At 43.8% G+C, this 23,411-nt stretch overlaps 1 protein-coding gene across 2 annotated transcripts in view; it reads left to right on the top strand.

Moving 5' to 3' along the window:
* The window catches only part of RPL17 (ribosomal protein L17), a 347,358-nt gene that overhangs the window by 266,025 nt on the left and 57,922 nt on the right, over positions 1 to 23,411 (top strand). The window lies entirely within an intron of this gene.

Genomic DNA, 23,411 nt, shown 5'->3' with positions numbered 1-23,411 from the left:
AAGTTGGATTCTTCCAAACATATGTAACTGATACTAGACTAGACTAATGGTCAAAGTAGAACTTCTACCAGCAAACTGAGCACTTTTTAACCCATGCGAGCTATCTGCTGCTCCAGCACATCATTGGCCAGGTTCAGTAGCTGGATATATCAGATTTCACTCTACATAAAGTTGTCACATACGCAGACACAGAACGGAAAGGACAACAGAAAAACCTTTAAATGCAGTCCCTATATGCTGGATTTTTGAGAGCTATGGCCATGATTTTTCGAGTGCTCAGGACCCACAGCTGGGGCCTGATTTTGAAAGAGCTCAGATCCCATTTAGGTACAGGACAAGCAGCAGTGTGAACAGGCTCCCCCTTCAGCTCCTGGACACCCTGTCTGGCAAGCCCTCTTTGTGAATTAAGCAGCACTCACAGTTCACCATGGCACCTCCACCAATTGTTTTTATTATTCTTTATGTTGTAGGTGAAATACATCACAACACAGCAACAGTTATGCAAGTCCCCTTGCTGCTCCCTGGCTCAACCTTTTAAACTGCTTTCTTGCTTCTCAGTGCCACCCAGTTGGTGCGCTAAAAACCTCATTGGCTCATCAGGCCGTCTGCAGGTGCAAGTGATCCCGTCTATCCTTCCAAACCCAAACTACCTATATTCCTCCTTCCCTAACTACACCCAGGGCCCTTGGTGTTCAAAGTCACCAGCATGCTGGCCTCCAAAGGGCTCTGTTTATAGCTGCTAACAGCACCCAATCACAGGCAGATTTTCCAAAGTGCTCAGCTCTCAGCAATTCCCATTGTGACACTTGCAACCTGATCTCCAAGAGGCCTTGGCACCCACATTTGGCATTTTCTTTTGAAAATCTAGGCATTTATTTTGATGCCTCAATGGCTCGATATGCAGCTGAATCTTGGCTTCAGCTTCGATTTTTATTACTTGTTGTTTATTGGCTGGGCCTCTCTTGATTCAAATATCAGAGGGGTAGCCGTGTTAGTCTGGATCTGTAAAAGCAGCAAAGAGTCCTGTGGCACCTTATAGACTAACAGACGTATTGGAGCATGAGCTTTCGTGGGTGAATACCCACTTCGTCAGATGCATTCAAGCTCATGCTCCAATACGTCTGTTAGTCTATAAGGTGCCACAGGACTCTTTGCAGCTTTTCTTGATTCAAAGAAGCTTCTCCTCAAGCTTAATTCTTTTATTAATTGAACTGCTGTTTTATTTTTCCTGTATTGACCATGGCGTCTTGCTCAATAGAACTTATCTATTGTTTGACTGTACTTGACCTTGTTTCTCTTATGTGGGAGACTGTAGCTGGGACATGCCACCCGCGTCAGCATAACTATATTTGAGAACTGATAAATGGTGTAAGTATCATAGTTTATTTTGAAATCCTTTAGCCTGGTCCCTTGTTACACTCTGTTTGTTATGCATGTCATCCATAACCAGATTCCACCCTTGATCTTAAACTGTCTGTTGTTTCTGGCCTGGCCGTGTCCATGAAGTACTGTTTGAGATTATGCCACATCATAGTTTCTCTTTTGCTTGGCTCTACTCAGCTGCCTCTCTCCACTCTAGAGTGACAATATTTCTGACAAAAGCCAGGACACGAGTCTGTTTCCTCCCACCCACTTGCTACTTTACTGTATGCAGCTTCCTGTGTCCCATTACTGACTTCTGCCCTTGACCTTTTGGGTTACTTTTTTTTTACCCTGTTCCTTATACACTCTGCTACTTTGTCCTTCTTTCTTCTCCCCTTGCCTCCATCTCTAAGTCTTGCTCCTCTCCGTTGTCTACACTGGAGATTTGCCCTGAATCCAGTCACTGGGGCCAGGTGATAAGCTGCACAGATGCAGATAATGGTTTTTGTTGACGTATGCATCCATTATTGCAATGAAACATAGCTGCCATGCTCGGTCAACCCTTTGGAGAATGAGCTGGGCCTTCAGGTAGCTTGGGCCATTCCTGTGGAGGCCTTTAAAGATCAGGACTGAAGCTTTCATCTTCACCCAAGTATTGCCTCTGGAACAGAGTCATGTCCCCTGGGTAGTCTATGTTGCTCAATAATTGAACTGTTACATTGTGTGCTAATTGGAGATTCTTTAAAAAAAAAAAACAACAACAACAAAAAACAGCAGGTCCAAATGCAGGGACAGTGCAGTCCACTTCGGTAATGAAGGCTGCTGGTTGCAAATGCATGAATGACAGTGGCCAAATCTAAATGCAACATGTTGGGGGCAGTGTCCCATTCACCCATAGATGGAGGAGAGGTTGGCTGCATCTGTAACTATTCAGTTAAGGAGAGGGAATTTACAATAACTGGTTACTAGAGGAACCTTTAAAAAAAATAAAAAGCCTTATAATCATCTACCATTTCTGAGTGATTGTCTGACCAAGAAGTAAGACTGGGTGGACTTGTAGGCTCTAAAGTTTTACATTGTTTTGTTTTTGAATGCAGGGAGTTGTTTTTTTACATAATTCTACATTTTGTAAGTTCAGCTTTCATGATAAAGAGATTGCACTACAGTACTTGTATGAGGTGAATTGAAAAATACAAATTTTTTGTTTTTTACTTTGCAAATATTTGTAATCATATAAATATAAAGTGAGCACTGTACACTTTGTGTTCTGTGTTGTAATTGAAATTAATATATTTTAAAATGTAGTAAACATTCAAAAATATTTAAAATAAATGGTATTCTATTGTTTACCAGCGCAATTGATTCCTTTTGACTCGCTTGATTCATTTTTTCACAGCTCTAGTTTCTGCTTATTCAAAAACGATGTAGGAAGAAACGTACACAGTGCAACACCTACAACCACAGTATTTAAAAATAAAAATGTTCACAAAATCTCAGTTTGTTTAATCCATGAATTGAGCAGTACACTCTGATTCGGAGGTGGTTGTGTTGCCTCTAAATCCCTGTTGGTAATTTGCTTTTGGAAATTCATGAGTATTTTCAAAGTGTCTTGTGTGGAAAAATATCAAAATTCGGGGTGTGATCCCACAAGTTGCTGAATGTCCACTGGGAGGTGCTGAGTGAATGTTAACTCCCACTATCCCCTGTACATCGAGGGATTTTAAATATACAGGGTAGATTCACCAGTCCACTATGTGTAGAGTTCGGATGTTAGTAGAGAATCAAGCGCACAAAAATATGAATATATGAAATATTGAGGGGATTTAATGTGCAGCATATTTATACTGTGTATGCCAGCATACGTACAGGTTAGAGGAATAGGAATATTAAGATGGCGACATTTTCATGACATCGGTGTCATACAGATTAAATCCAAAATTACAAATCAATGGAGAATTATCTTTCCAAATGAGTGTTCTGACTTTCAATTCTTGCTAGTCTATCAGGGTTTTACATCTACTCCTGAGATCATGAGCTCCCTGGGGCAGGGACTGTCCTTGAGTGTTTGGAAGCACTTAGTGGGCATTACTATAAATAAGTAACTATTAATAATCTGTCAGCTCTCAGGGTCATTGAGTTAGTATGACACTTAATTTTCTAAACATATACAATAATCTTTCCCTTCACATATGGCAGAGACTTCCTCTCTTGAAAGTCTTCTAAGAGGTTGTTTAACAGATCTACCTTGAGTAGATTTGAGCAGTATACTGTAAGTCAAACTCAAGACTTCATTGCAAAGCTAAGAAAAGTTAACTTTCCACTGACATAGGATGGCCTTCAAGCCCTTAATAATATAACCCAGGTGGAGTTCATACCCAACTCCTCAAACACTTTCAATGAGCGAACTACGTATGTACTATATATTTACTGTTCAAGTAGTCTGTTACAAAGGACAGATGAGTAGCATGACCATGTCTGCACTGCAGATGAGTGTGTTTCCCAGCATAGGTCAACAGACACACACTAGCTTTGCTTGAGCTAGTGTGCTAAAAATAGAAGTTTGGCCCTGGCAGCTTGGGCTAGATGCCTGAGTCCATACTCAGGGGGTTGGGAGTGATTGTACTCTGGTGGCTAGCCTGAGCCACTGCCCCTGCTGCTGCTGTCACGCTGTTTTTAGCATGCTAGCTTAGCAGAGCTAGTGTGTTTGTCTACTCATGCTGGGAAGCAGCATCCGAGCTGCAGTGGAGAGATATCCCATAGCATTCATGCCCTGGGTCAGAGCATTGCCAAGAAAAGCTTTCAGCTCTTCCAAATCGTAGTGCCAGGGCAGAGACTCTATCTAGGCCGTGATCATCCATTCCCAGCGACTGCAGTGGGACTGCTCAGCCCAAGGAGAAATCAAGCCCATAATTTCTCCATGTGGCATGTGAAATTAAAGCCTGCATTCAGTGCTGACGTCCTGTCAGATGTTTTGTGAATATAGAGCAGTCAGCTTGTGCCAAATTCCGGAGTAAATAAGCTAACCCACGCATCCTGCTAAACTCTGCCTCAAGGAAACTTCCTGGGAATGGGATCAGGGAGTCTCTTCAAATGCAACTCCTCATCCATCTCAAGCAGAGATAGGGATTCATGTGCACCCATCATCATTGTGGTGTCCTTGAAAGCGAGGCAAGATTTAAATGAGTTATAAAGTACCTAAACTGGACATTGACCTTACGCAGAATTCCGTGTGTGTGTGTGTGTGTCTCTCTCTCTTTCTCTCTCTCTCTCCTTGGCTAGATTCTTTCCCTAAGTAACTGCTGCCATCTAAATGCTATAGGTCACTCTGTCACAGTCTGCTGCCTTTTGGCTGGCATTCACCTGGCAGTTTTTCAGCTAAACCTTTCAAGCAGAATAGTTCCTCTGCTTTCTTTCTCCCAGCTCTTGGGCTGGGAGCAGCCAAAGAGGACCACAAGGTCATAGTGTTAGTGTGGTAATGAGAATGGGGTGAGTTTGCACCATAGCCCACTGTATGTCATGAGTTTAGATTTATCTCATTCCAGCTTTCTGCTCCAAGCACAAACTCGTCATGAGAAAAAGGCATTTCCAGCTTCAATGAATCATGCAGTTGACATTTCAAAAGAGAAATAAGTTCATTGGTTAATTTTGGCAGAAAAAGCAGTTGGATTAGTGAGTGTCACAGGTTTTCTATTGCAAGAATTCTTGAGAATACCAACATTTTCTATTTGGATTAGGAGAAACCTCCTGGAAAGTCCATTGTTTCTGGTATCCAAGGATAAGTTGTTGCAGCTTTTATTTCTGTGAACAATTAGTGACAGTAAGGATAAAAGAAAATGAACCTACCCATCCCCCAATAAATCCTTGACATGTACTCAACTTATGTAGGATTTAATATAATTGGTTCAAACCTGCACCACTGAATAAATGGAAACCTTTTCTTTGACAAAGTAGCCCCGTCAGACCCACAGCACTTATCCTTAGAGACTACTGAGGAGTAGGCACTGTATGCAGTCAGGACCCTTAAGTATACATAGAGTCTGATGTTTAAAGTACTAGTAAGGTTTTTCTAAATATTTCTGAAGGACTTGATTGGCACATTCAATGTCAAGTGCAATGTTATGATAAGAGAAAGGGATTTTCCTTATTTTAAGACACTAAACATCAACAGGCTTCAAATTCTTGATGCAATGTAGCAGGTATAGAATGGCAGCTGCACGTTTCACATCAGAGGTGGCTGCATTCCAGTGGCAGGTGAATTGTGTCTCTAGGTCTGAATTTTATTCTGTCCCACTCACGAAAGGTTGTGTTATTTTCAATATTATCTGTAGAACTTGGAGATATAGATGAAGTGGTAGGGTTGTTTAGTAAGTAAGGCAAGGGATTCAGAGTCATGATACCTGGATTCCGTTTTGTAATTTTGGGTAAATGACTTCACCTCTCTGTACCTTTGTTTCCTCTCCCCCCTCTTCTGTCTTATCTATTAAGGCTATGGCTACACGAGAAACACTGCAGAGGCACAATTGCAGCGCTGCAGCCGTGCCACTGTAGCTCTACAGTTTAGACACTTAGGGGCTCTTCTGTCACTGTAGTAAGTTCACCTCCCAGGAGATGGTAGCTAGGTCGATGTAAGAATTCTTCCATTGATCTAGCACTGTCTGCACTGGGGCTTTCACACCCCTGAGCAATATAGCTGGGCCGACCCAAGTTTCTAATGCAGACCAGCTCTTAGACTGTCAGCTCTTTGAGGCAGTCACTGTCTCTTACTATGAGTTTATACTGCAACTAGCACAATGGGGTCTTGATCTCAGTCAAGGCCTTATGACGCTTCTGTAATACAAACAATAATTAGGGCCTACGTGCCAGTGTCTGCCCTCTTATACCAGTAGATCCACATCCTCTTAACTGTCGCTGTGAGCCAAATTTGGTTCATTGCCACAGTGTCAGTGTAATAATAATAATATTTTTGCTCCGCTTTGCATCCATGAATCCCTCATGCAATCAAGATAGTGTTGCACAGATATAATTGAAGGCAGAATTTGGCCCATGGCCTGTAAATGCTTCAGCATCATCCTGGATTAAAGGTGCTCTGTAACTATAAAAAGAACAGGGGTACTTGTGGCATCTTAGAGACTAACAAATTTATTTCAGCATGAGCTTTCATGGTCTATAGCTCACTTCTTCAGATGCATGAAACCCATGAAAGCTTATGCTGAAATAAATTTGTTAGTCTCTATGGTGCCACAAGTACTCCTGTTCTTTTTGCGGATACAGACTAACACGGCTGCTTCTCTGACACCTGTAACTATAAAGTGTGTGATTAAAAGGTGTTTCCAGATGTAGGAGAATTGAGTTACCCTCCTACCCTTTAAGCTGTCCAAGAAAACATTTATTTTGCAGACATGGACCCTAGAAACTGATTATGAAAAGACTATGTTACAAGAGACTAAGAAAAGTAAATGAAATCTCATTTTCCTTGGTAACAGACTAGAGTTCAAATCCCATAACTCCTAACACAGAGTTTCTTCACAGAGGATGCAGGCATGAATTGCAGAGAGACTCTCTTGATCTGGTCCCCATCTTGAGTTCCACCCAACCAATCTAGGAGATAGCTTGGTGGCTGTTACTGCCAAGCGGAATAAACCTCTTTTCCAAATGCTATTCGAGAGGGTCCTCTCCACTTCCCAACAGTGAAAGGGCCAGTTCTCTGCCTCGAGAGTCTGGGCTGACTAGGGAGCTGGCTGGAAAACCCACCTTCCTGCTACCAGTTTCCCTCTGACTGGAGGATGGGGAGGCCATTGGAGAAGGGAGAATGCAGGCTGCAGGCAAGGGTGTGTGTGGCCACTGCAGGGATACAGCTGGCCCAGTGTGGGGGCACAGGTCCAGGGAGCATTGGTGTATGGCTGCTGCTAGCCTGCACTGAGCCCAAAGGAAGAGAGTCCTCTGATTGATGACTGTGGCACTGCTGAGGCTGAGGGAGGGCAGGATTCAAAAAAAGAATTGACATTTATTTGGATTAATGAGAACATCCAGAATTTAACTAGCAGAGATGTTTTTAAAAAATCCAAAAGTTCAGGAGAGAGAGAAACCCTCGTGCTTCAGGGCATAAACCAGCCTCTAAGTGATAGGGCTAGGAATAAATTTTCCCTATAGGCAAGTTATTCCATAATTGCTCGCTTCAGGTTTCCTTGAACCTTTTTCTGAAGCATCTGATGCTGGCCATTGATGGAGTCAGTATGCTGGACTATATGGACCAGGGGTCTGACCCAACATGGCAATTCTTATGGTTTCTATGCCATTTAGGGCCCCCTAATCTCTAACATTCTACACCACTTGGATACCAAGGTGATGGACAGCTACTGTTAAACCATAGAAAGTAGATATGTTAGCTTAGAAAGACAGAAGCTCCTTCAGGCATGGTCCATGTCTTCCCATGTGTTTTGTCAGTCACCAATGGCAGTGCTTAATAAATAGCAGGGTTGTACGGAGCTGCCAACCAGATAGTCAATGGCCTGGTCAGCGGTGCTGACCCGAGCTGCCACAAGCCCTTTTTGACAAGGTGTTCCAATCAAAAACTGGACACCTGGTACCTTATGCATGGATTGGGCCTAAGTATTCACAGAAGGGGAGAGCATAGACTCGGGGGAAAGCGCTTATAGGTTTTTGTTGTTTTATCTAAAGATCTGTAACCTCCATATGCTTTGAGAGTAAAAGTTCTTGGGGCTTTAGAAACTCCTGTATAAAGCCTGTGTTCCTTACTTTACCTGCCATAAGTCCCAAAGAATTAAACTGGAAACTGGAGTTGTCCATGGTAGTGGAACTTGGGGTGGAGGAAGCCTGACTTAGCAACTGGGCAGCCTCAGAGCACTGGTCTTGGGGCCTACGGCTGTTGGACTGTGGGAGTCCCATGTTCCGAGGAAGGGTTTCAGGCAGAGTCCACACCCTGGGAGTGTACCTCAGAGACCCAGAGCTGGGACAGTTTCTGCATGCTGCCCAGACCCAGCTAGCTTGGCAGTAAGTGAGCTCCAACATCTCTAAATTTGAGGCACTGAAGATAAAATTTACTTCCACAGTTAGCAGAGTAGTTCTCATCTGTGCACCCATAAGCAGCTGACCTGGGCTAACTCCAGTAACTAATGAAAGGTTGCCATTTAACTCTGCAGAATTAATATAGGAATTCTGCTGTGAAAATCTCCTAGCAATCTGTACTGCTCTCTTTGCCACTCCATTCCCTGGTGTGTGGTGGGACCTGGAAATAATATCCCTAAAACCACAGTGTATTCCAAAGGCTTGTAATTCACAGCTGTCAAAGTGTGCCCCTTTGTCAGTGACTATTTCTTTTAGATGCTAAGATGAGGAAAGATCCCATGTAACTTTTCTACTGGTTTTTGACTAGCAGGTTTAGTGAAGCAGAATTTCTACAAATATAGAAAATGAGTCAATGAGGACCAGATACATATGGCCTTTTTCTTGTCACAAGGCCAGTGGCATTCTTATCCAAGGCCCATCAGGTAATGTGGGTGGATCTGAGAGGGCCTTTGAATCTTTCTGGTTATTCTGCAAGACTCACATGATTCCAACTTCTGTTTTAGCTCCTGCCCTTTGCTGGGCCACCACCATTTGGCATAATGGCATTTTGTGAGGTCCTCAGTTTCCATCATGTTTCCTTTTCAATATGTTTTCCTGTGGGTTTATGATATGATTGCCATAGAAAGTCAATCTTCATTTTCAAAAAGCAGCAAAGAATCCTGTGGCACCTTATAGACTAACAGACGTTTTGGAGCATGAGCTTTCGTGGGTGAATACCCACTTCGTCAGATGCAATTCACCCACGAAAGCTCATGCTCCTAAACGTCTGTTAGTCTATAAGGTGCCACAGGATTCTTTGCTGCTTTTACAGACCCAGACTAACACGGCTACCCCTCTGATACTTCATTTTCGAAGAGTTTCCCTCTCATTGTGGAGAAATCACAAGCTGGCTGTGAGACCCCTGGATCCATAACTGGGATGACCATGCCTTGAATCCAGTTTGCAGTTGTGTACAGTAACTCCTCACTTAATGTTGTAGTAATGTTCCTGAAAAATGTGACTTTAAGAGAAACGATGTTAAGTGAATCCAATTTCCCCATAAGAATTAATGTAAATGAGAGGGTTAGGTTCTAGGGAAAAAATTTTCACCAGATAAAAGACTATATTACACACACACACACTATAAGTTTTAAATAAACAATTTAATATTGGTACACAGTTATGATGAGTGCGAAGCTTGGTTGAGGTGGAGGAGTCAGAGGGTGGGATATTTCCCTTACTGCTAAATGATGAACTAGCGATTGGCTGAGCCCTCAAGGATTAACTCTCTCTCTCTCTCTCTCTCTCTCTACACAAGGTAGCAGGAATGGAGGGAGATATGTGTATTTCCCTTAAGTACACTGCCTTGTTAATTAGATCAGCTTGCTGAGACACCTGGTCTGTCCCCCCTGCTCTATTGAAGATAGGGTAAGTGGGGTGCAGGAGCAGGGGAGAGGGGAACCCCCTGACATTAGCCCTCCTCTTCCTTCCCTTCCCCCCCCCCCCCCACAGCAAGCAGGAGTCTTGAGGAGCAGCTCCAGAGGGCAGGAGCTCCATGGCAGTGGGGGGGAGGCCCACAGCTGAATTGCAGGCAGCTGCTGCACAGGGAACTGTAGGGGAGCATGGAGCAGATATGGGGATCTGATAGGGGGCTGTTGGTCCACCCTGGTTCTAAGCCCCCACCAGCTAGTTGCAACAGGCTGCTCTTCCTGCAAGCAGTAGACAAAGCAGGCGACTGCTAAGACGTTAGAAGGGAGCATTGCACAACTTTGAACGAACATGTTCCCTAATTGATCAGCAACCTAACAATGTTAACTGGGCAGACTTTAAGTGAAGAGTTACTGTATTAGCCTTTGAGGCAATTTAATCCACTTTAGTTTCTGTGGCTGGCAGACCATTTAAAGTGGTACCCATGCCTCTGGAGAATTTGCAACAGGACTCCTTAATAAGGTGACAGTATCCAGCAAGCACACACTTGGTGCATAATCTGCAATAGGTTCACATCTGATCATACACATGAGCAACCCCTGGCATCTAAGGGACACCGTGTCTAGTTTGGTCACTGGAACAGTAACTCCTACACATACACAATCCACAGAACCATAGCTGCCCCCGCCCCAGCTAATCAAAATAATAATTAAACATTTGAACAGCAGGCTGAAGAAATTAAATCAGTGTATGCTCAAACCCATCTACATTTTACAGTTTTATTCCCTGACGTTCAGTCACCAGTAACGCTATGAAATAGCATTGCACTAGAAAGCCATGTGAGTAACTTGGAGCAGCCAGCATTCCATTTTGCTTCAGGAAAAGAAAATGCTGCTAAAGCTCTTTAAGAAGGTAAATCGATGGGATTATAAAAACAGATTTAGTTTCTTTTTAATAAAAAAAAAAAGCTTTTAATGAAAGTTAAAAACTGAATTTGTGAGGGGTCAACAGAACCAAAAAACACAGCAGGAATTTTCAAAACAATTTCTGTTAGCCAGAGAACTAAACAATGTACATCTTAATGATATGGGTCTGTTTGAAAACAAAAATGATCCTGGACTGAAATAATGAAGAGGACGAAAGGGTGGTTGAAACAACCTGGCAGACTGTGCAGTGGATTGATTTTACAAACAAGCTAGAACAAATGCTCTTTTTGCAGGGCAATATAGGCATGGAAATCTCCCCTGCACTTGGCGTTCAATGACTGTTTAAATTCTACAGGACAGATCCTCAGCTGGTGTAAACCAGAATAGCTTTGTTGGGACTACACCAGCTTACGTCAGCTGGGACTGGTAGCAAAGAATGGACTAATACAGTAGAACCTCAGAGTTACAAACACCAGAGTTATGAACTGACAGTCAACCACACACCTCATTTGGAACCAGAAGTACGCAATCAGGCAGCAGCAGAGACCACACACACAAAAAAAGAAGCAAATACAGTACAGTATTATGTGAATTGTAAACTATTAAATAAAAGGGAACATTTAAAAAAAAATTGACAAGGTAAAGAAACTATTTCTGTGCTTGTTTCATTTAAATTAAGATGGTTAGAAGCAGCATTTGTCTTCTGCATAGTAAAATTTTTAAAGTTGTATTTAATCAATGTTCAGTTGTAAACTTTTGAAAGAATAACCATAACATTTTATTCAGAGTAACAAACATTTCAGAGTTATGAACAACCTCCATTCCCGAGCTGTTTATATCTCTGAGGTTCTATCTCTCATCCCCAGCCCCATCCCAAAGCCTGCTGCCCCAGCCCAGAGCCCCCTCCCACACCCTGAACTCCTCATCTTTGTTCCCATGCCAGAGCCCACCCCAGCCCTGATCCCCCTCCTGCCCTCTGAACCCCTCAGTTCCGGCCTCAAGCACCATCCTACAGCCCAATCCCTCATCCCCAGCCCCAACCTGAGCCCCCTCCTGCACCCTGAACTCCTCATTTCTGGCCCTACCCCAGAGCCTGCACCCCCCAGCTGGAGCCTTCACCCCCTCCTGCACCCTAATCCCAATTTCATGAGCATTCATGGACCACCATACAATTTCCATCCCCAGATGTGGCCCTCGGGCCAAAACATTTGCCCACCCCTGATCTGAGGGGAAGACAGTGGCACAGTCATCTGAGCCCTGGTTTACTCAACCAACTTATATTGGTATAACTGTCACTCAGGGTTGTGGAAAAATTCCCACTCCTGAGCAACATAGTTATACCGACCTAACCCCTGGTGTAGACAGCACAATGTCGATAAAAGGGCTTCTCCCATCCATATAGTTACCGCCTTTCAAGGAAGTGAAGAACAGATGCCAATGGGAGAAGCTCTCCTGTCGGTGTGGGTAACGTCTGCACTAAGCACTGCAGTGGCACAGTTGCACCTGTGTAGCTGCACCGCTGCAGTGCTGTTAAGTGTAGACACGCCCTAAGTCTCTTTCTCTGGCCCAGTGACTGTTTAAATAGCTAACCACAGTGGAATGGTGTGCATGTGTGTGAATAACTGTGTACTCCAGCAGTTAGGGCACACGTGGGAGACCCTGGATCCAGTCCCCCTTCTCCAATGACTCTCATTACTTATCCACAGTGCAACAGCTTCAACAGGATGAGACTGAAGGTGCCCTGTATCAGAATATCCCATAGCTCAGTGTTTGCTCCTGCAAGGTAGGATTTGAATAGGAGTCTTTCTTCTCTGCCACTAGCAAAGAGGGAGGAATTGAACTGGGTGTTCTAAGTTATAAGGTGGTCACAACCTCCTCCTGTGGCTGTTTTGTGTGGAGCAAGGCAAACGCCTAATTCATTCCTTCAAAAAGCAGCTTAGATGCCTAAGGCACCTGACTCCAGGTGGTGGGTTCCCATTCATGGATCACTAAGATCACCTAGGCACCTGTCCCCCAGAGAGGGGAAAGACTTAGCACACATATTTCTCATCGGCATTTCCCGTTGGCTAGCCCACGTGGTGCTCTGCCTAGTGTGCTGGCTTTTGTGGAGCACATTCTTAGGTGCCTGCCTCATAGCACTCATTGTATAGGGAGCCCAGGTGCATAAATGAATATAACCTTGTCAATGTATCTATTAATTTTGTGGTGCTTGCTGTTCATGCCAGGAGCCTGTGGGTCAGGCTCCTTGGACATATACAGAGTGGGGAAGTGGTTGATGGTGGGGTCTCCAACAAGTATGACATGCAACTCTTTGTAAAAGTGGCAGGTCTGCGGCTCAGCATCAGCTGAACTGTTGGTCTCCCTGGCCTTCTGATATGCCTGATGAAGTTCCTTCACTTTCACACAGCACTGCTGCTGGTCCCTGTCGTACTCCTTTTCCTGCATCCTCCATGCAATCTGCTTGTAGAGGTCCACGTTTCTGTGGCTGGTCCGTAGCTGTGCTTGCATAGCCTCTTCTCTCCGCAGGCCCAGGAGATCCAATATCTCCGGTCTACTCCAAGCCAGAGTGTGTCTGGAGCGTGTAGCCAGCAAGGTCAGCTGGGCAGCTGCACACAACAATGGGGAGCTGGTAGGTGTGCTCACCAAGTTGGACAATCAATAAAAGGCATTTCAAAAATTTGCAAGGTTTTAAGGTGGGGGGAAGTGCATCCAGTCTCCATGGCTCCTAAACAGGGGAGTTCACAACTGTAACCAGAGTGGTCAGTGTTGGGCACTATGGGACAGCTGCTGGAGAACTGTTAGGGTCAACATAAGTAACACAGAGTCTACACTCCTGCTGCGTTGACCTCTATACCACCATGGCTCAACACCTCTCAGAAAGGCGGTGTTACTATGTTGCTGTAAGGGGGTGTTCACATCAGTGCGAGACAAATTGACTTCTGTATAGTCATGCACAACTAGGTTGATGCAAGGCATCTTATGTCGACTTAACTTTAGTGTAGACCAGGCTGCAGTGTGTGTGTGTGTTACTACATTAAAAATACTAGTGTTAGGTTTTCATGCAGGGTGCGTAAGAGCTAAAATAAGAAGTCCTTCCACTGTTGTGCACACACTTTGCCAGGCTGTATGGGAAAGTAACCAGTATTGACATGCCCAGATGTCTGCTACCCTAGGACTCTCTGCAGCAAAGACTTACGCACCTGCTTAACTTTATGATTTGTGAGTAGTCACATTGAAATCAGTGGTGGTATTTGGAGTACCTAAAGTAAGCATGTTCATAAATCTTTGCAGGATTGGGACTGTACTTAATTCAGACTCTCTCAATGTAGTGAGATTAGTAATGAAGGGCCTGATCCTCTGCTGTGGTACTGAGCAACTCCTGGGTGGTGCTGAGCAACCTCACCTGCCACTGAAGTCACAGGATGTCAGGGGCACTAAGTACTTTGCGGACCTTTGGAGTTGATGGGAAAACTCCTGTTGACACCAATGTGAGCTGGAATTTATATTTAAAACATCAGAACAGACATTGCTGTGTATGTTGTGGGTGTGAGTTCCGCTGTGGGAAGAAAGAAGAGAGATGCTAAGTTCCTAGAATAAAACATTTATTTTGCTAAAACAATGTGGTTTAGGTACAGGAAAACCAATGGTCCCCAACCTTTTCATGTGGCAGGCACCAGACGAAGGACCGTGGTGGCAGTCGAGCATCTGCCGAAATGCTGCCGAATTTCTGCAGCATTTCGGCGGTGACGCTTCTCAATGACGTCGCTTGTCGGTGGCAAGCGGCGTCATCGAGAGGTGTCACCACCAAAATGCCACAGAAATTCTGTTGCATTTTGGTGGATGCTTGACTGACGGCCAGGACTCAGGTGCATTTAGATGCCCCCGCGGGCGCCATGGCACCTGCGGGCACCATGTTGAGGACCCCTGGTCTAAACAATATTTAGTCCCGCCTTGAGTGCAGAAGGCTGGACCAGAAGACGTCTCAAGATCCCTTTCAGTCCTATGATTCTATAATTATCTATTTAGCAAGGGCCACCTTCTGTATAGCCTCATGTATACTTGAAGTGCTGCATACATCATAATTTAACTGTAATCGTAAATTACTTTCTTTGGATACTTACTCTTCTGAAAAGAACCCAAGAGTTTGTTCCTTTGTTGCATCTTTTGTTGCACAATGTTTCCTTTATATGCAAGGTCAAAAACAAAAGCAGATGTTTCTTCAAGTTGAAACTCTGTAGATGTTGCTTACATGCAAGCCAAAATATCATTTGACTTTGATTGATTGTTTGGGCTTTATTTATTAAAATAATTAAGGAGAACATTTGGTATACAAATGCTAATCTCTTTGCGTTAACTAAAAGTGTTTCCGCTGGAGCACTCTGAAGTAATATTGAATGCTTCTCCCTTCTTTTCCGTACCAAGGGTGGGAAGGAGTGGGGTTTTCAGCTGCTTTTCTCTTCTGTATGGGCAGATGTATAAGCAGGAGATAGGTGAAAACAAGAGGATTTTAGATAAGTGCCCAAAAGTCTGAATATTTGTCTGATATGTGTAGAAGCCTCTTGGGAGAGAGTGCATGTCTAGTGGTTAGCACCGTTGATTTGGATCAGCATGTTTGAGTTCTGTTTCTGGCTCTTCCACTGATTTGCTGAGTAACAGTTAGGCCAGGCAGTTAATTCTCTCTGTGCCTCAGGTTGGGGCTGGCTGTTTTTTAAAGAGTTTATATACTTGAAAGATGCTGGGTTAACAGCACTGGGCACTACTTTACCCACAGAACAGGAGACAGCACTGCAAGGTTCCCATCCAATGTGCCTCAGTTCTGTCCAGGAAGCACTACCATTCTCCATGCCCAATCAGTTCTTGGCCTCTCTTCTGAGACTTTGCAATGGTGCAAGTTAACACCCATTATGGTGGTAGGTCTTGCAATATGGATTCCTGTTTGATAGTTCTAAGACCAACAAATGCATTTGACTGAGGCCAGTGAACTCTGCCTTAATTTACACATCTGTAAAATAGATATGTCAATATTAATATACTTTATAGCACAATTGCTAGCATTATTTGATATTTATTTGAGATCTATGGTTGTACATGTATTATTAATTGGACTTTCCCACAAGATGACTATAACAGATCATTCCAGGGAATAACAAAATGTGGTTGCTTCATGGAGATCTGTAAAAGCACAGGTCCTCTTCTGCCAAACATTTCAGGATACTATGGGGCAGTCTCTTCTGAGAGGAAAATGACTAATAAGGATGATTTCAAGGTGTGACCAGAGTCCCAGGGGAGCCCACTGAAGTCACTCAATTATGGTGACTGCAAAGAATGAGGCAAACAATCCTCAAAGCTGGTGGATATTCCAATACTTAGATTTACCAAGCCAGCACAAAACAGCTTCTATAGTACCTCACTGGTTACCCAGAAGCCAACAACACAGTTCCCTTAAAGCAACCCAGCCTCAGTCCTAAACCCAGACACCCAAGTCAAATATGAGGAGGATTACTGGAAATCTTATTCGTCATATAAGAAAGTTCTCCCAATCCCAAAGGATCAGACTCATTACCTCCCAAGTTAATGAATATTCCAGATCTCACCCGAATACATGCTTGCAGCCCTTCTTGTTAACTAAACTAACATTTATTAAAAAAGAAAAGAGCGAGAGTATTGGTTAAAAGATCAATATACATACAATGCTTGTATTCAGGGTGATCCCAGGTTAGGACTGGAGATCTCAATCTTGGGCTTTAGCTTTCCCTGCCTGAAGCATCAAGTAGATATGAGATAAAAAGGATTAGGACCCAAGCCCTTTTTTAATACAGTTTCAGGCCTTCTTTGACAGGTTGGAGTCCTTCAGCGAACAATAGGCAATTATGGAGACTTATTTCCTAAGCACCACCGGTAATTAGTTACACAAATTAACATAAGGCAATTTATTCATTAGTCAGTCTGTCACAATCTTCAAAGAGACATATAGACAATGACATTATTACACCCAAGATTCTCTAAATTAATAGCTAAAGGCCTTGGCTACACTGGCACTTTACAGAGCTGCAACTTTCTCACTCAGGGATGTGAAAAAAAACACACCCCTGAGCGCAGAAAGTTACAGCGCTGCAAAGCGCCAGTGTAAACAGTGCCCCAGCGCCGGGAGCGCGGCTCCCAGCACTGCAAGCTAATCCCCATGGGGAGGTGGAGTACCTGCAGCACTGGGAGAGCTCTCCCAGCGCTGGCGCCGTGACCACAGGAGTTTCGAGTGTAGTCAAGCCCATAGTGACAGACAGGAACTGTCTGTTTACATGGCTAACCTTTAACAAGATATGAGTGCACACATACAATTAGTATCAACTCTAACAATACAGGTTTGCATTTCAAATTTCTAGCCTATCTACCATGGAATGGCCCTATTTACATATTCTTCTAACATGTCTCTAAAGGTTGGATTTGGGTCATTTTAGCCTGCAAACTGCTTAACCCTTTCTGGCCATGTTTCACACTTTGTATAAGATTTGTTTCAATTATATAACACTGGTAGCAACAATGATTTGTGTGGTCATATTTTAATTAGATAACGTTACACAAGGTACTCCACTTCTTGAGGTATATTTTGCTCAGCTGAAGCTAAAAGCAGCCTTGCTGTTGATATTTTGTTAGCCAAAAGGAGGCTGCATATGAAAAATTTAACTAGACTTGGCTTTGGTACAAGTATTGGGTTGTTTCCTTTTTTATCTCAACCAGTTTGCCCATCCCTTTATAACTAGGATCACTGGTTATAAGAGACGGAATAGTGTGACCAGGAAAGAATTTATTGGTGGCATCTTATATTAGTAATAAGAATGTTATCCCTTTAACCCCTCTCCAGTTTTCCTTCTTGTGGCAATCTATGTTAGAAGGAATTTACTTGGAGTTCTCTGCCTTCTATGTCTTCTTTGTAATGCTGGCCATGAAAATCCTAGAGCTGGTGAAACATTTTGCTGAGTGATCTAGAACAAAAAGGGAAGGGCTGTACAACAGCATATTCTTTTTTCAAAACTCAGAAAGAGATCTGATTCCATTTGACTGTAAGTTTGGAGTCTGGGTCAGTTCTTATTTAGGCTTTGCCTATACTACAAAGTTTTGACAGCAAAATAGGGGGACGGCGATGAAAACACTACAAAACTACTTTTGGGGGCAAAACTCTGCTGTTTTGCTGACAAAATAAAACCACCTCAGTGAGAGACATAAAGCTTTTTGCAGCAAGTTAAAGCGGCAAAGTGTCCGCGTACACTGCTGTTTGTTTTGTCAACATAATTGGCTTCCACCAGCATCCCACAATGCCTGCAGTGACCACTCTGCTTACTGTTTTGATCTCTGCTTCTCTGAAGGCATGCACCCCATCTGACAGCTGTGGGTGCTGCTCTGTTCTGGGAACAAAGAGAGAAAATTATTAATGTGGAATATTGCTGTTTTCCCCTGCGCTAGGAACATAGGGGATGCCACTCCCATAGGAGAACGCCGAGGGAATCACAGAACTGCAGGCAGGCAGAGCAGGCTGCTTGGGGAAGAGACTGCTGTGCTGAGCAGCAGAGCCGGGAGCTAACATGGGGTAGAGGTACCCTTTCCCCTGCCTCAGGATAGGTCAGTCAGCCTGTTGCTGACCTCTCTCCTCTCAAACACACTGCTCTCCTCTCCCTCCCGGCACACACTTTCGGTGAAAAGCAGCTGACAATCTACTAGGATGCCCCTGGAACAATGAAATTGAGAAATCTGCATCATCTGACGCTGTACCTGCCCCATGAGGCATTGCAAACCCTTCCCAAAGCACTCTGCAGCCAGTTGCACAGTGGGATAGCTACTACAGTGCACTGCTCTCTGTGTCAATGCAAGAGCTGCCAGTGTGGATGCACTCTGCCTACACAAGGAGCTAGTGTGGACATGTAACTGCAGTTCCAATTAAAGTGCTCTAATTAAAGCAGCATAACTTTTGCCAACAAAACTTTGTAATGTAGCCAAGGCCTTAGGAAAGACTGTTATATCCTTTCTTATCTGCAGTATAAAGTTTGCTAACACTTTCGCACAGATTTTAAAATTTGCTAAATTTTGTGTTCACTACCAGTTTAGAAAAAAATTTCTTGGAAACCAGTGAACTGTATAAATTATGTTGGGATGTATACATTCTAGCAGGAGTAAAATCACAACTCATTACCATTGTTGTTTCAAGATCATAACCTTCAGTTTCTCTGATTATTGCAATGTGCCACACATGAGGCTAACTTTGGAGCTTCACTTGTGTAGCACATTCTCTATGGTTTCCAGTGCTAAACACCAGTACTGGCTTCCAGTTCAATTCAAGGCATTAATTTTGCTCTATAAAGACTCTTATCATTTGGGAACTGTCTGCATGTGAGGAGATGGTACCACTTGCCCGCTGTAGCATCTAGATAAGAGGAGAAAATCTGAAGTACTCCTGCTAACAATCTGGTATTGGAGCTTAAAAAATTGGGGTGAGTGGAGGTTGCTCTGGAGAATTGTGTGGCATTGTTATGAGAGTTGTCAGTTGGATGGAGATTGACTCTCTAAGCATGTACATTAAAAAGCCACCTCACGTGGTCATTTCTATGCTGTCTTTCCAAAAAGTAGCTATTTTCTTTGCATAATCAACCATACCTCCGTTTTTAATATACAAAAATGTTTACTCACCCCTGAGTTAAATCCTTCAGCGTGGGGGTGGGGGGATGGCATAGGTTTTAAATACTTATTTTCTGTGCAAAACCACTGGATTTATGGGATGTGTGCCATCAGTGACTCAAACAAAAGATTTCCTTAAAGCCACAAGTATCACCTACCCAAAATGATTTGGTAAGATCTCTGCACTGTCCTTGTTACATGTGGGGAAATTTGGAGAGTTAAGCAATTCTTTGGACAGTTAGAGTAAGTTTCACAAGCGCTCAGTGCTAGCCTAACTCACTTTAATTGAAGTCGAGGGGAGTAGTGTTAAGCCCATACTCGGCTTTTCTGAAAAATCTCATTTTAGAAAAGTAAGATTAATGGAAGAATTAATGGACCAGTGGGAAGAGGGACAAGTTTGTCTTGGTAAGTTTTGGGGAGGCTGTAAACACCAGCACTGGCCACTGGAGTCAAACACGTTCACTACCAAAATGGTAGCTGCTGCTTTAAGGCAAAATAGGCTTCTAGAAATCAAAACCTTACTTTGGGCAATATCTCTCTTAGGCTACGTCTACACTACAGGATTATTCCGATTTTACATAAACCGGTTTTGTAAAACAGATTGTATAAAGTCGAGTGCACGCGGCCACACAAAGTACAATAATTCGGTGGTGTGCGTGTCCACGTACTGAGGCTAGCGTCGATTTCCAGAGCGTTGCACTGTGGGTAGATATCCCGTAGCTATTCCATAGTTCCCGCAGTCTCCCCCGCCCATTGGAATTCTGGGTTGAGATCCCAATGCATGATGGTGAAAAACAGTGTCGCGGATGATTCTGGGTAAATATCGTCACTGATTCCTTCCTCCATGAAAGGAATGGCAGACAATCATTCCACACCCTTTTTCCCTGGATTGCCCTGGCAGATCCCATAGCATGGCAACCGTGGAGCCCGTTTTGCCTTTTGTCATTGTCATAGTATGTGTACTGGATGCTGCTGACAGAGGCGGTACTGCAGTGCTACACAGCAGCATTCATTTGCCTTTACAAGGTAGCAGAGATGGTTACCATCCCTATTGTACTGTCTGCCATGCCATTGTAAATTGGCGATGAGATGACGGTTATCAGTCGTTCTGTACCGTCTGCTGCTGTCATGGGTGCTCCTGGCTGGCCTTCACTGAGGTCAGCTGGGGGCGCAAAGACAAAAATGGGAATGACTCCCCAGGTCATTCCCTCCTTTATGTTTTATCTAAAAATAGAGTCAGCCCTGCCTAGAATATGGGGCAAGTGTACTAGAGAACCAGTGTAGCAGAGAACCAGAGAGCACAGTCACTCCGTGTCAGATCCTGCAGAAATGATGAGCTACATGCCATTCTAGGGGCTGCCCCTGCAACAACCCCAACCATTGCTTCCCTCCTTCCCCAACCCTCCTGGGCTACCGTTGCAGTGTCCCCCCATTTGTGTGATGAAGTAATAAAGAATGCAGGAATAAGAAACACTGACTTTTTAGTGAGATAAAATGAGGGGGGGGGAAGCAGCCTCCAGCTGCTATGATAGTCCAGGCAGGACATTAAACGGTGGGGGGGAGAGGAGCCCAGCCTCCCGCTGCTATGATAGTCCAGGCAGTACAGAATCTTTTCTTTAGACATGAAAAGTGAGGGGGGAAGCTGATGGAGCTCAGCCCCTAGTTGCTATGATGAAGATGGTTACCAGCCATTCTGTACCATCTACCGGGAGTCGTCATTATTTTTACCCAGGTGCCCCTGGCCAACCTCACTTGAGGCCAGCCAGGAGCACTCATGGGCTGATGACGAGGATGGCTATCAGTCCTTTTGCACTGTACCGTCTGCCACCGGGGAGGGAAGGGGAGAGGATGCTGCTGTTTAGTGCCACAGCACCGCGTGTACCAGCAGCATGCAGTAGACATACGGTGACATTGAAAAAACTCAAGAAACGACTTTTTTCCCTTTTCTTTCACAGGGAGGGAGGGGGGGGTAAATTGATGAGAGATACTCTGAACCACCCCGGACAATGTGTTTGACCCTACAGACACTGGGAGCTCAGCCAAGAATGCAATACTTTTCGGAGACTGCGGGGACTGTGGGATAGCTGGAGTCCTCAGTACCCCCTCCCTCCATGAGCATCCACTTGATTCTTTGGCTTTCCGTTACACTTGTCACACAGCACTGTGCTGTGGCCTCTGTCTATCATAGCCTGGCGATTTTTTCAAATGCTCTGTCATTTCATCTTCTGTAACGGAGCTCTGATAGAACAGATTTATCTCCCCATACAGCAGTCAGATCCAGTATCTCCCGTACGGTCCATGCTGGAGCTCTTTTTGGATTTGGGACTGCATCGCCACCCGTGCTGATCAGCGCTCCACACTGGGCAAACAGGAAATGAAATTCAAAAGTTTGCAGGGCTTTTCCTGTCTACCTGGCCAGTGCATCCGAGTTCAGATGGCTTTCCAGAGCGGTCACAATGGTGCACTGTGGGATACTGCCTGGAGGCCAATACCGTTGATTTGTGGCCACACTAACCCTAATCCGACATGGCAATACCGATTTCAGCGCTACTCCTCTTGTCGGGGAGGAGTACAGAAACCAGTTTAAAGAGCCCTTTATATCGACATAAAGGGCCTCACTGTGTGGACTAGTGCAGGGTTAAATCAGTTTAACGCTACTAAATTCAGTTTAAATGCATAGTGTAGACCAGGCCTGAAAAATACTATTTGGACCATGTGGGGCTAGAACTGGGCATTTGGCCAATGGACATTCTCTTTCTCCATAGCCAAAACCAAAAAACCCAGCCCTCCAAACCCAAAGAAATTAGAGGAAATTTACCTGACCAAAGTAGAAATTCAGATCTTTAGCTCAGTACCAATTTGTATGTGGATCAGGGTAAGAGATAAGGAAAACTGCTGTCTTAGCTGAAAACAATAACTCTCAGCTAGCCTCTTTCCTTCTCCCCTAGTAAGGTCATCTTTGAAATTTCTGGATCCCTAAAGATCTCAGAAGGAAACACTAGGAAGTGTCATATTACAATTCCTGGATACCTTATTTGTAGTTGATTAGCAGTAATTGTTCACACAGATGTACAAACTCAGAATGCACTCACTTTGCGGGTCCCTTTCAAAGGGAAGGTCATCCCTTTGGCAATGCAGGTTTGTTACAGAACATTGTCAATAGCATCGTTTTGTTTTTTTTAAATTTGGAGGAATATAAATGAGTGTGTTTAGAATGGCTGAAGTCTCACGAATTGTCCTGCTGCAGTAACTTGTCTAGACTATGCTTTTTTCTTCTTAAAGCAAGTGTAATAACTTCACTTCAGTGAGAGAGTCTAATCTAAATGCAAGTAAAGTTGTAGCAGAGAGCACTCAAGCTGTCCTCACTAAAGCATGGAAAACTTTGCAACAGAGATGGAGTAGAATGTGTATTTCCTTGCCTGCTTTCACTAGAAATTCTTTCCCCTGTTCCCAATGGCTAGCATTACCCTTATGTTCACTGATCTCAGACACCATAGTTGAAGCTAGACAAAGTCACACTGGAAATAAGGCATAAATTTAAACAGTAAGTAATGTCATGGATTTTATGTCACTGCAGTCTTAAATTAAGATTGGATGTTATTCTAAAAGATAAATTCTAGGAATTATTTTGGAGTAGTTTTATGGTGTAAAATTATACAGAAAGTCAGACTAGGTCAGGGGTAGGCAACCTATGGCACGTGTGCCAAACGCAGCACATGAGCTGATTTTCACTGGCACTCACGCTGCCCGGGTCCTGGCCATCAGTCCGGGAGGGCTCTGCATTTTAATTTAATTTTAAATGAAGCTTCTGAAACATTTTAAAAACCTTATTTACTTTACATACAACAGTAGTTTAGTTTTATTGTATATTATAGACTTACAGAAAGAGACCTTCTAAAAACATTACTGGCACGTGAAACCTTACATTAGAGTGAATAAATGAAGACTCGGCACACCACTTCTGAA

This window comes from Gopherus flavomarginatus, chromosome 3, assembly GCF_025201925.1.
Source record: "Gopherus flavomarginatus isolate rGopFla2 chromosome 3, rGopFla2.mat.asm, whole genome shotgun sequence".
NCBI classification, from domain to species: Eukaryota; Metazoa; Chordata; order Testudines; family Testudinidae; genus Gopherus; species Gopherus flavomarginatus.
Note: the sequence above shows the minus strand (reverse complement) of the source record. Positions and strands in the feature narration are given on the sequence as shown.